The 12,001-nt window shown below is 41.8% G+C and overlaps 1 protein-coding gene across 1 annotated transcript in view; it reads right to left on the bottom strand.

Annotated features, from left to right (window-relative positions):
- Window positions 1-11,575, bottom strand: part of LOC139541863 (death-inducer obliterator 1-like) — a 41,819-nt gene extending 30,244 nt beyond the window's left edge. The window contains exon 1 of the mRNA XM_071346754.1: window positions 11,474-11,575. The gene's annotated coding sequence lies outside the window, so the exon portion shown is untranslated. The remainder of the gene's footprint in view (window positions 1-11,473) is intronic.
- Window positions 11,576-12,001: the final 426 nt, after the last annotated feature.

The raw sequence follows: 12,001 nt of genomic DNA, 5'->3' as shown, positions 1-12,001 counted from the left end.
TCTTCTCACAAAAACGTCTGTAGCGTCAGAACGGTTTGGCCAACAAACAAATATGGAAAATAGACTCTCACGATGGTGTTCTCCGTTTTGCTCTACAAACATCACGGGACTCATCTGAAGTCAGTAGTTGATGTGCCAACATTTGTTTGTAGCGTCCGTACCGTATGGGCTACAAACTAATGGAATCCCACTGTGGAAAGGGGAGATTCTCACGAACACGATGTTCATCGTTTTGCTGTACAACACCTACAAGTGTCACAGGACTCGTCTGACTGTAACCAGTACCAGTTTTAAAACAATTAATGGAAGTATAAAAGGTAGTGAGAGTGCCCCCCCTCAAAAGAGGTAAATATTTCCTTAGCTTTCTTATATCTCCTAGATATACAGTTGAAGTCGGAAGTTTACATACACTTAGGTTGGAGTCATTAAAACTCGATTTTCAACCACTCCACAAATTTCTTGTTAACAAACTATAGTTTTGGCAAGTCGGTTAGGACATCTACTTTGTGCATGACAAGTAATCTTTCCAACAATTGCTTACAGATTATTTCACTTATAGTTCACTGTATCACAATTCCAGTGGGTCAGAAGTTTACATACACTAAGTTGACTGTGCCTTTAAACAGCATGGAAAATTTCAGAAAACGATGTCAAGGCTTCAGAAGCTTCTGATAGGCTAATTGACATAATTTGAGTCAATTGGAGGTGTACCTGTGGATGTACTCTGCTCAAAAAAATAAAGGGAACACAAAAATAACACATCCTAGATCTGAATGAATGAAATATTCTTATTAAATACTTTTTTCTTTACATAGTTGAATGTGCTGACAACAAAATCACACAAAAATTATCAATGGAAAACAAATTTATCAACCCATGGAGGTCTGGATTTGGAGTCGCACTCAAAATTAAAGTGGAAAACCACACTACAGGCTGATCCAACTTTGATGTAATGTCCTTAAAACAAGTCAAAATGAGGCTCAGTAGTGTGTGTGGCGTCCACGTGCCTGTATGACCTCCCTACAATGCCTGGGCATGCTCCTGATGAGGTGGCGGATAGTCTCCTGAGGGATCTCCTCCCAGACCTGGACTAAAGCATCCGCCAACTCCTGGACAGTCTGTGGTGCAACGTGGCGTTGGTGGATGGAGCGAGACATGATTTCCCAGATGTGCTCAATTGGATTCAGGTCTGGGGAACGGACGGGCCAGTCCATAGCATCAATGCCTTCCTCTTGCAGGAACTGCTGACACACTCCAGCCACAAGAGGTCTAGCATTGTCTTGCATTAGGAGGAACCCAGGGCCAACCACACCAGCATATGGTCTCACAAGGGGTCTGAGGATCTCATCTCGGTACCTAATGGCAGTCAGGCTACCTCTGGCGAGCACATGGAGGGCTGTGCGGCCCCCCAAAGAAATGCCACCCTACACCATGACTGACCCACCGCCAAACCGGTCATGCTGGAGGATGTTGCAGGCAGCAGAACGTTCTCCACGGCGTCTCCAGACTCTGTCACGTCTGTCACATGTGCGTGTGAACCTGCTTTCATCTGTGAAGAGCACAGGGCGCCAGTGGCGAATTTGCCAATCTTGGTGTTCTCTGGCAAATGCCAAACGTCCTGCACGGTGTTGGGCTGTAAGCACAACCCCCACCTGTGGACGTCCCCTCATGGAGTCTGTTTCTGACCGTTTGAGCAGACACATGCACATTTGTGGCCTGCTGGAGGTCATTTTGCAGGGCTCTGGCAGTGCTCCTCCTGCTCCTCCCTGCACAAAGGCGGAGGTAGCGGTCCTGCTGCTGGGTTGTTGCCCTCCTACGGCCTCCTCCACATCTCCTGATGTACTGGCCTGTCTCCTGGTAGCGCCTCCATGCTCTGGACACTACGCTGGCAGACACAGCAAACCTTCTTGCCACAGCTCGCATTGATGTGTCATCCTGGATGAGCTGCACTACCTGAGCCACTTGTGTGGGTTGTAGACTCCGTCTCATGCTACCACTAGAGTGAAAGCACCACCAGTATTCAAAAGTGACCAAAACATCAGCCAGGAAGCATAGGAACTGAGAAGTGGTCTGTGGTCACCACCTGCAGAACCACTCCTTTATTGGGGGTGTCTTGCTAATTGCCTATAATTTCCACCTGTTGTCTATTATGTGAAATGTATTGTCAATCAGTGTTGCTTCCTAAGTGGACAGTTTGATTTCACAGAAGTGTGATTGACTTGGAGTTGCATTGTGTTGTTTAAGTGTTCCCTTTATTTTTTTGAGCAGTGTATTTCAAGGCCTACCTTCAAACTCAGTGCCTCTTTGCTCGACATCATGGGAAAATCAAAAGAAATCAGCCAAGACCTCAGAAAAAAGAATTGTAGACCTCCACAAGTCTGGTTCATCCTTGGGAGCAATTTCCAAACGCCTGAAGGTACCGCGTTCATCTGTACAAACAATAGTATGCAAGTATAAACACCATGGGACCATGCAGCCGTCATAACGCTCAGGAAGGAGACGCGTTCTGTCACCTAGAGATGAACGAACTTTGGTGCAAAAAGTGAAAATCAATCCCAAAACAGCAGCATAGGACCTTGTGAAGATGCTGGAGGAAACAGGTACAAAGTATCTATGTCCACAGTAAAATGAGTCCTATATCGACATAACCTGAAAGGCCACTCAGCAAAGCCAAAATCGCCATAAAAAAGCCAGACTACGGTTTGCAACTGCACATGGGGACAAAGATCATACTTTTTGGAGAAATGTCCTCTAGTCTGATGAAACAAAAATATAACTGTTTGGTTATATGTTTGGAGGAAAAAGGGGGAGGCTTGCAAGCCGAAGAACACCATCCCAACCGTGAAGCACGGAGATGGCAGCATCATGTTGTGGGGGTGCTTTGCTGCAGGAGCGACTGGTGCACATCACAAACTAGATGGCATCATGAGGGAGGAAAATTATGTGGATATATTGAAGCAACATCTCAAGACATCAGTCAGAAAGTTAAAGCTTGGACGCAAATGGGTCTTCCAAATGGACAATGACCCCAAGCATACTTCCAAAGTTGTGGCAAAATGGCTTAAGGACAACAAGGTCAAGGTATTGGAGTGGCTATCACAAAGCCCTGACCTCAATTCTATAGAACATTTGTGGGCAGAACTGAAAAAGCGTGTGCGAGCAAGGAAGCCTACAAACTCGACTCAGTTACACCAGCTCTGTCAGGAGGAATGGGCCAAAATTCACCCAACTTATTGTGGGAAGCCTGTGGAAGGCTACCCGCAACATTTGACCCAAGTTAAACAATTTAAAGGCAATGCTACCAAATACTAATTGAGTGTATGTAAACTTCTGACCCACTGGGAATGTGATGAAATAAATAAAACCTGAAATAAATAAAACCTCTCTACTATCATTCTCACGTTTCACATTCTTAACATAAAGTGGTGATCCTAACTGACCTAAAACAGGGAATTTTTACTAGGATTAAATGTCAGGAATGGTGAAAAACTGAGTTTATGTAACTTCCGACTTCAACTGTATGTGATAAGGAGGTGAAGATTACCCAGTTAGCCGACCATACAACCCTGTTTTTGAGAAATTCAAATCAGGTTCCAGTAACCCTGCATACAGTAGAGCAATTCTCTCAAGTGTCATGTTTGGTTTTGAATATTGCAAAATGTGAAATTTTACCACTTAAAGCACTTTTAACACTTAAAGACACAGTGAGCCCTGAAATTTCTGTCAACGATGTTGTAACCTACTACTTAGCCAAATACATTTAATTTGGACACCTAAGGTGTATGTAAACTTCTGACTTCAACTGTAAGAAAGACATTGAAAAAATGTGTTACTTTTATTTAACTAGGCAAGTCAGTTAACAAATTCTTATTTACAATGACGGCCTACCCTGGACAACACTGGGCCAATTGTGTGCCGCCATATGGGACTCCCAATCATGGCCGGATGTGATACAGCCTGGATTCGAACAAGGGACTGTAGTGACGCCTCTTGGACTGAGATGCAGTGCCTTAGACCGCTTCGCCACTCAGGAGCCCCGAAGTAGCCACCCGTGGCAAAGTAACAGACACATCTCAACATAAACTGTTCATAGGAGACTGCGTGAATCAGGCCTTCATGGTCGAAATGCTGCAAAGAAACCACTAATGCCTTACGATTTATTTTTGGACTGCCTGTTTTGCCCTTTCTGAATGTGTTATTCAATGCGTTTCTATGGGCTATATTAGTAAAGGCCAAACTCAATAAATATACACAGTCCCAGTCAAAAGTTGACATACCTACTACTCATGTTCTCTTAATTTTTTTATTTTTTTTTTATACTATTTTCTACATTGTAGAATAATAGTGAAGACATCAAAACTATGAAATAACACATATGGAATCATGTAGTAACCAAAAAAGTGCTAAACAAATCAAAATATATTTTGATTTTAGACTCTTCAAAGTAGCCACCCGTTGCCTTGATTCCAGCTTTGCACACTCTTGGCATTCTCTCAACCAGCTTCATGAGGTAGTCACTTGGAATGCATTTCAATTAACAGGTGTGCCTTGTTGAACATTTCTTTGTGGAATTTCTTTCCATCTTAATGCGTTTGAGACAATCAGTTGTGTTGTGACATGGTAGGGGTGGTACACAGAAGACAGCCCTATTTGGTCAAAGACCAAGTCCATATTATGGCAAGAACAGCTCAAATAAACAAAGTGCGGCCGCAAAAACCATCAAGCGCTATGATGAAACTGGCTCTCATGAGGACCGCCACAGGAAAGGATGACCCAGAGTTACCTCTGCTGCAGAGTATAAGTTCATTAGTTACCAGCCTCAGAAATTGCAGCCCAAATAAATGCTTCACAGAGTTCAAGTAACAGACACATCTCAACATCAACTGTTCATAGGAGACTGCGTTAATCAGGTCTTCATGGTCCATTGCTGCAAAGAAACCACTATTAAAAAGACACCAATAATAAAGAAGAGACTTGCTTGGGCCAAGAAACACAAGCAATGGACATTAGACCGGTGGAAATTAGTGATGCACCGATATGACAATTTTGGCCAATACCTGATATTTTCCTTGCCAAAAAAAAACGATGCCGATAACCAATTTTAAAAACGTTAAGCATTCTAGTTAGAGGTCGACCGATTATGATTCTTCAACGCCAATAACGATAATTGGAGGACCAAAAAAAGCCGATACTGATTAAATCGGCCTATAATCTTTTTTTAAATATATTTGAAATAATGACAATTACAACAATAGTGAATGAACACTTTTATTTTAACTTAATATAATACATAAATAAAATCAATTTAGTATCAAATAAATAATGAAACATGTTCAATTTGGTTTAAATAATGCAAAAACAGGGTTGGAGAAGAAAGTAAAAGTGCAATATGTGCCATGTAAAAAGCTAACTTTTAAGTTTCTTGCTCAGGACATGAGAATATATGAAAGCTGGTGGTTCAATTTAACATGAATCTTCAATATTCCCAGTAAGAAGTTTTAGGTTGTAGTTAATATAGGAATTATGACACGTCGACTATTTCTCTCTAAGTCATTTGTATTTCATATACCTTTGACTATTGGATGTTCTTTTAGGCACTTTAGTATTGCCAGCCTAATCCCGGGAGTTGATAGGCTTGAAGTCCTAAACAGCACTGCGCTTCAAGCATTGCTAAGAGCTGCTGGCAAACGCGGTAAAGTGCAGTTTGAATGCTTGCGAGCCTGCTGCTGCCTACCACAGCTCAGTCAGACTGCTTTATCAAATATCAAATCATAGACTTAATTATAATATAATAAACACAGAAATTCGAGCCTTTGGTCATTAATATGGTCAAATCCGGAAACTATCATTAAAAAAAATATGTATATTCTTTCAGTGAAATACGGAACCGTTCCATATTTTATCGAACGGGTGGCAACCCTAAGTCTAGATATTGCTGTTACATTACACAACCTTCAATGTTATGTCATAATTATGTAAAATTCTGGTAAATTAATTACGGTCTTTGTTAGGAAGAAATGGTCTTCACACAGTTTGCAAAGAGCCAGGTGGCCCAAACTGCTGCATATACCCTGAATGCAAGAGAAGTGACACAAATTCCCTAGTTAATTAATACTGCCTGCTAACATGCATTTATTTTAACTAAATATGCAGGTTTAAAAAGATATACTTCTGTGTATTGATTTTAAGAAAGGCATTGATGTTCATGGTTAGGTACATTGGTGCAACAATTGTGCTTTTTTCACGAATGTGCTTTTGTTAAATCATCACCCGTTTGGCGAAGTTGAATTAGGCTGTGATTCGATGGTAAATTAACAGGCACTGCTTTGACTATATGCAACGCAGGACAAGCTAGTTAACCTAGTAATATCATCAACCATGTGTAGTTAACAAGTGGTTCTGTGAAGATTGATTGTTTTTTATAAGTTAAGTTTAATGCTAGCTAGCAACTTACCTTGGCTCCTTGCAGCCACAAGGTCCTTCTGATGCTGCACACGCGTAACAGGTGGTCAGCCTACCACGCAGTCTTCTTGTGGATTGTTTTGTAATCGGCCATTATCGTCATCCAAAATGTCCGATTACTGATTGTTAAGAAAACTTGAAATCGGCCATAATTAATCGGCTATCTTTCACTTACTTGCTATGCTGTTTCGCTGTTCATTTGTTAGGTCGTTTAATTCTCAACCAGGATTTCTATGGACCGCCGTTTGGGTCTTTGCGTGTCAAAAAATATACTATTTGACATGTCAAAAAAAACTACTTGACGTGTCAAATACGTTTGTTGACCAATCAGGACTTGAATATGACTGCACGTCACATAATAATTCAAAGCGTTCATTAATTTTACATAGTTATTACACATTGATTACACCATCACTCATATATCACAACGATTCATTGATACGTGTGCTATGATGCTGGTAAAGTTGTCTCACGAAACTACAGTGCTGGTCATGAAAAGAATTGCTAGCTCGTGGACGCAAACAATGTTCTTCCCCAAAAACATAGCAAAACGACATAATCTGTTTCATTAGCTATAGTTCGCTAGATTACTAAACTCAGCAACAACAAAAAAGTCCTCTCACTGTCAACAGTGTTTATTTTCAGCAAAAAAAAAAGTGTAAATATTTGTATGAACATAAGATTAAACATCTGAGACATAAACTGAAGAAGTTCCACAGACATGTGACTAACAGAAATGGAATAATGTGTCCCTGAACAAAGTCAGTAACAGTCAGTATCTGGTGTGGCCAGCAGCTGCATTAAGTACTGCAGTGCATCTCCTCCTCATGGACTGCACCAGATTAGCCAGTTCTTGCTGTGAGATGTTACCACACTCTTCCACCAAGGAACCTGCAAGCTTCCGGACAATTCAGGGGTGAATGGCCCCGATCCAGCAGGTCAAAGACGTGCTCAATGGGATTGAGATCCGGGCTCTTCGCTGGCCATGGCAGAACACTGACATTCCTGTCTTGCAGGAAATCACGCCCAGAACGAGCAGTATTGCTGGTGGCATTGTCATGCTGGAGGGTCATGTCAGGATGAGCCTGCAGGAAGGGTACCACATGAGGGAGGAGGATCTTCCCTGTAACGCACAGGTCTTCCCTGTAACGCACAGCATTGAGATTGCCTGCAATGACAACAAGCTCAGTCCGATGATGCTGTGACACACCACCCCAGACCATGACGGACCCTCCACCTCCAAATCGATCCCGCACCAGAGTACAGGCCTCGGTGTAATGCTCATTCCTTCGATGATAAACGCGAATCCGACCATCACCTCTGGTGTGACAAAACTGCTACCAGTCAATGAAGAGCACTTTTTACCAGTCCTGTCTGGTCCAGCAACGGTGGGTTTGTGCCCATAGGCGACGTTGTTGCCGGTGATGTCTGGTGAAGACCTGCCTTACCACAGGCCTACAAGCCCTCAGTCCAGCCTCTCTAGGCCTATTGCGGACAGTCTAAGCACTAATGGAGGGATTTTGCGTTCCTGGTGTAACTCGGGCAGTCGTTGTTGCCATCCTGTACCTGTCCCGCAGGTGTGATGTTCGGATGTACCAATCTTGTGCAGGTGTTGTTAGACGTGGTCTGCCACTGCTAGGACGATCAGCTGTCCGTCCTGTCTCCCTATCTTAGGCGTCTCACAGTACAGACATTGCAATTTATTGCCCTGGCCACATCTGCAGTCCTCATGCCTCAGGCACGTTCACACAGTTGAGCAGGTACCTTGGGCATCTTTCTTTTGGTGTTTTTCAGAGTCAGTAGAAAGGCCTCTTTAGTGTCCTAAGTTTTCATAACTGTGACCTTAATTGCCTACCTTCTGTAAGCTGTTAGTGTCTTAACGACAGTTCCACAAGTGCATGTTCATTAATGGTTTATGGTTCATTGAACAAGCACGGGAAACGGTGTTTAAACCCTTTACAACGAAGATCTGTGAAGTTATTTGGATTTTTACGAATTATCTTTGAAAGACAGGGTCCTGAAAAGGGGACGTTTCCTTTTTTGCTGAGTTTATATAGCTAGGTGTCATCTAAAATAACACTAATTCATAAGACAGTTCATATTTGATTAATGGTGGTCGGACACATCTATGTGAAGCTAGCCACAATAAGGATTAGCCACAATAGTGGACTTTGCAGTTAGAATAAAAAATATAAGGCATAATTCTACTATTTGTATTTATTTGCATCACTGTCAATGACATATCTCTATTTTGAAGGCAAACCGCAAATTCCACTATTGTGCCTAATCCTTATTGTGGCTAGCTTCACAGCACACAACCCGGTCCGGTCGAGCCTCTCAAGCCAGATGAAGCTAGCTGGCTGCTTATAACGTCAGTTTAAGGCAACAGGGTTCAGTAGACGGCTAGCTATTTATTTTCATGAACTTAAGTTCAATTTCAATAGGCAAACAACAAGTGGCAACCTAGCTAATACTTACTCACAAGGATTCCTAAATCATTGCTAAGAATAATGAAAATGACTGCAGTTTCTACTGGTCATTGTTTTCAGGCTGGTTGTATTGGTGCTAGCTAGGTACCAAGCTAAAGCTAGCTACCTCAGAAGTTGCGGTCGAACAAATGATGCTTTATTACCAACGCGGTAATGTAAACACATCGTTCATGGCCGGTGTTTGCTGACTTTGTTGTACAGCTTTGACAGTGCTACTGTATATTTTTTGACACGCAAAGACCCAAACGGAGTTCCATAGAATGTATGTCATGAAGCTAATAGCAGTGACGCTATTACTGTGTAACTCCAGTAGGGCAATATCTGAAAATAGCGCACTTGGTAGTGTTAACCGGTGCTCGACCAGTCGGCGAAAGCCAACATCACCCACGACAGAAAACAGTTGATTGTCAAGGGCAATGAATTCCATCATCTTGGCTTTAATGGATTTCGCTTTTGAGTTGTCTCGCTGAAATTTTGTTACTCTTTCAAATGACTGCTTGACTTGTTGACTGCTCGAGCCACACAGCAGACATTGTGGGCTAGTTTAGGAATGCTGTGTTGCACGCATAGCGCAAAATTTTACTTGGCGTCATTATGTCATGTACCTTCGTTATATAGGTATGCACGTCAGCTTCGACATCGGTTTTGCACATCAGGCCTTAAACTAGACATCGGCCAATACAGATAGCTAATATCGTCTGATTCTGATATGTTCACCGATATATTGTGCATCCCTAGTGGAAATCTGTCCTTCGTTCTTATGAGTCCAAATTTGAGATTTTTGGTTCCAACCGCTGTGTTTTTCTGAGATGCAGAATAGGTGAACGGATGATCTCTGCGTGTGTAGTTTCCACTGTGAAGCATGCAGGGGGTGTGTGATGGTGCTTTGCTGGTTACACTCAGTGATTTATTTAGAATTCATGGCACACTTAACCAGCATGGCTACCACAGCATTCTGCAGCGATACACCATCCCATCTGGTTTGTACTTAGTGGGACTGTCATTTGTTTTTCAACAGGACAATGACCCAACACACCTCCAGGCTGTTTAAGGGCTATTTGACCAAGGAGAGTGATGGAGTTGACCTGGCCTCCTCAACCACCCGACCTCAAACCAATTGAGATGGTTTGGGATGAGTTGGACCAGAGGGAAAGAAAAGCAGCCAACAAGTGCTCAGCATATATGGGAACTCCTTCAAGACTGTTGGAAACACATTCCAGGTGAAGCTGGTTAAGAGAATGCCAAGAGTGAGCAAAGCTGGCATCAAGGCAAAGAGTGGCTACTTTTTTGTTTACTACATCATTCCATTTGTGTGTTATTTCATATATTCACTATTATTCACCAATGTAGGAAACAGTAAAACATTAAGAAAACCCTTGAATGAGTAGCTGTGTCCAAACTTTTGACTGGTACTGAATATATCTAAAGGGGTCCTTAAATTTAAAAAATCAAATAGCTAAATGATACATGGTATGACCATCTTAAAATAACGGCCTATGAAATCACCTGATGTAAATAACTGACAGTAGCTCACTACATGACGCTTGCTAACACTGGGCCTACCTGAGCCCATAGAAATATAATTAATCATTCTAGTTCACTGGCTGGGCCGCACTAACGCCGTGTACCAGAGTTATACACAAGCCAAGTTTGAATTCAGAATCAGACAAGCATTAAAAAAATATGCATCTAGCTCGTAGACAAGACTATGAGTACTATGTCATGTCATGACTAGAAAGAGACATCAATTGGGTGTTCAAAACCCGTGCAACCCCCCATGTCCATAACATCAAACAAAGACAATTTCTGATCAAGTTTTCCTCCCATAGAAAATGTGAATTTCAAGCAGGACTTGCTGTTTATCACAGAGGCTTGTAACTTAGACATACAGTTAATTTTAGAAGTTGAGTTGTAACACTGACACTGCAAAAATGAAGATTAATGAAGTCTACCACTGAAATATTAAATTACTGCCACTGAATGAAAAAATCAAGGTAGGCATGTAGCTAGCTAACGCTTTATCTAGTGACTAAAACAAAAGTATGCCGTCTTAAAAAACTAGACACCCTCCCCCCACCAGGTAGGCATGTAGCTAGCTAACGCTTTATCTAGTGACTAAAACAAAAGTATGCCGTCTTAAAAAACTAGACACCCTCCCCCCACCTAGCAAGCTAGCAACAAGCTAACGTTAGTTAACTTCAGCTCGTGGAATGTTTGCACTAACGTTCGCAACCTAGCTTGCTAGCCAAGCGGCGTGTGTAGTGGTATTATATCTAGCAGTATAACTACCGAACATTATTGATACAAAATTTAATTAAAAAATAACGTATACTAGCTAGCAAGCCTACCTGACGTTAGCTAGTTAACTGGCCTATGCTATTCACAGGGTCAAGGAGCCTTACCGCGTGACAATGTTTTAATGTAATATAATTTGGCTAGCTTGCGTCTAACTAACTGTTGTTATAAAATATAATTGTATTAATTAATCTTACGATACTTTTTTTCAAACAATCGCTAGCTACCTTACTGGTTATCCAGTTGTGTTCTGTCGTAGGAAAACGTCTACACAGCCTTCCATTTTGTCTTCTCCTCCACTGTGTTGTTGCGTTCAAGACAACTTGGAACTACGAAATCTCTGACCTACGACTTCAGTGCGTTCAAGACAACTTGGAACTACGAAATCTCCGACCTACGACTTCAGTGCGTTCAAGACAACTGGGACCTCGGAAAACAAATCGAATGTATGCTGCGTTCATAACCAAGTGGGAAGGTATTAATAACCAATTGTGAAGTGTTAAATACAAGTTGAATGCATTCACATGCTTTGAAATCCATGAGAAACATGATTGGCTAATGGCAAACATGCTGTGTCAACCATAAACTAAAAGTACAGCTAGGGGTGAAATAAGTATAGCCAGTTATAAGTGTAATGGCTTAGCAGATTATAAGAAAAGACAATCAGTTTAAAGTGGAGAAAGAATGTAACATCTACTGTTACAGGAACCTCACTCTACATCTAAAGATGAAGTTGCGTGAAAAAAAGACTGGGG

Source organism: Salvelinus alpinus, chromosome 17, assembly GCF_045679555.1.
Source record: "Salvelinus alpinus chromosome 17, SLU_Salpinus.1, whole genome shotgun sequence".
In the NCBI taxonomy this organism is placed as follows: Eukaryota; Metazoa; Chordata; class Actinopteri; order Salmoniformes; family Salmonidae; genus Salvelinus; species Salvelinus alpinus.
The sequence above is the reverse complement of the archived record's forward strand: the minus strand, read 5'-3'. Positions and strand labels throughout refer to the sequence as shown.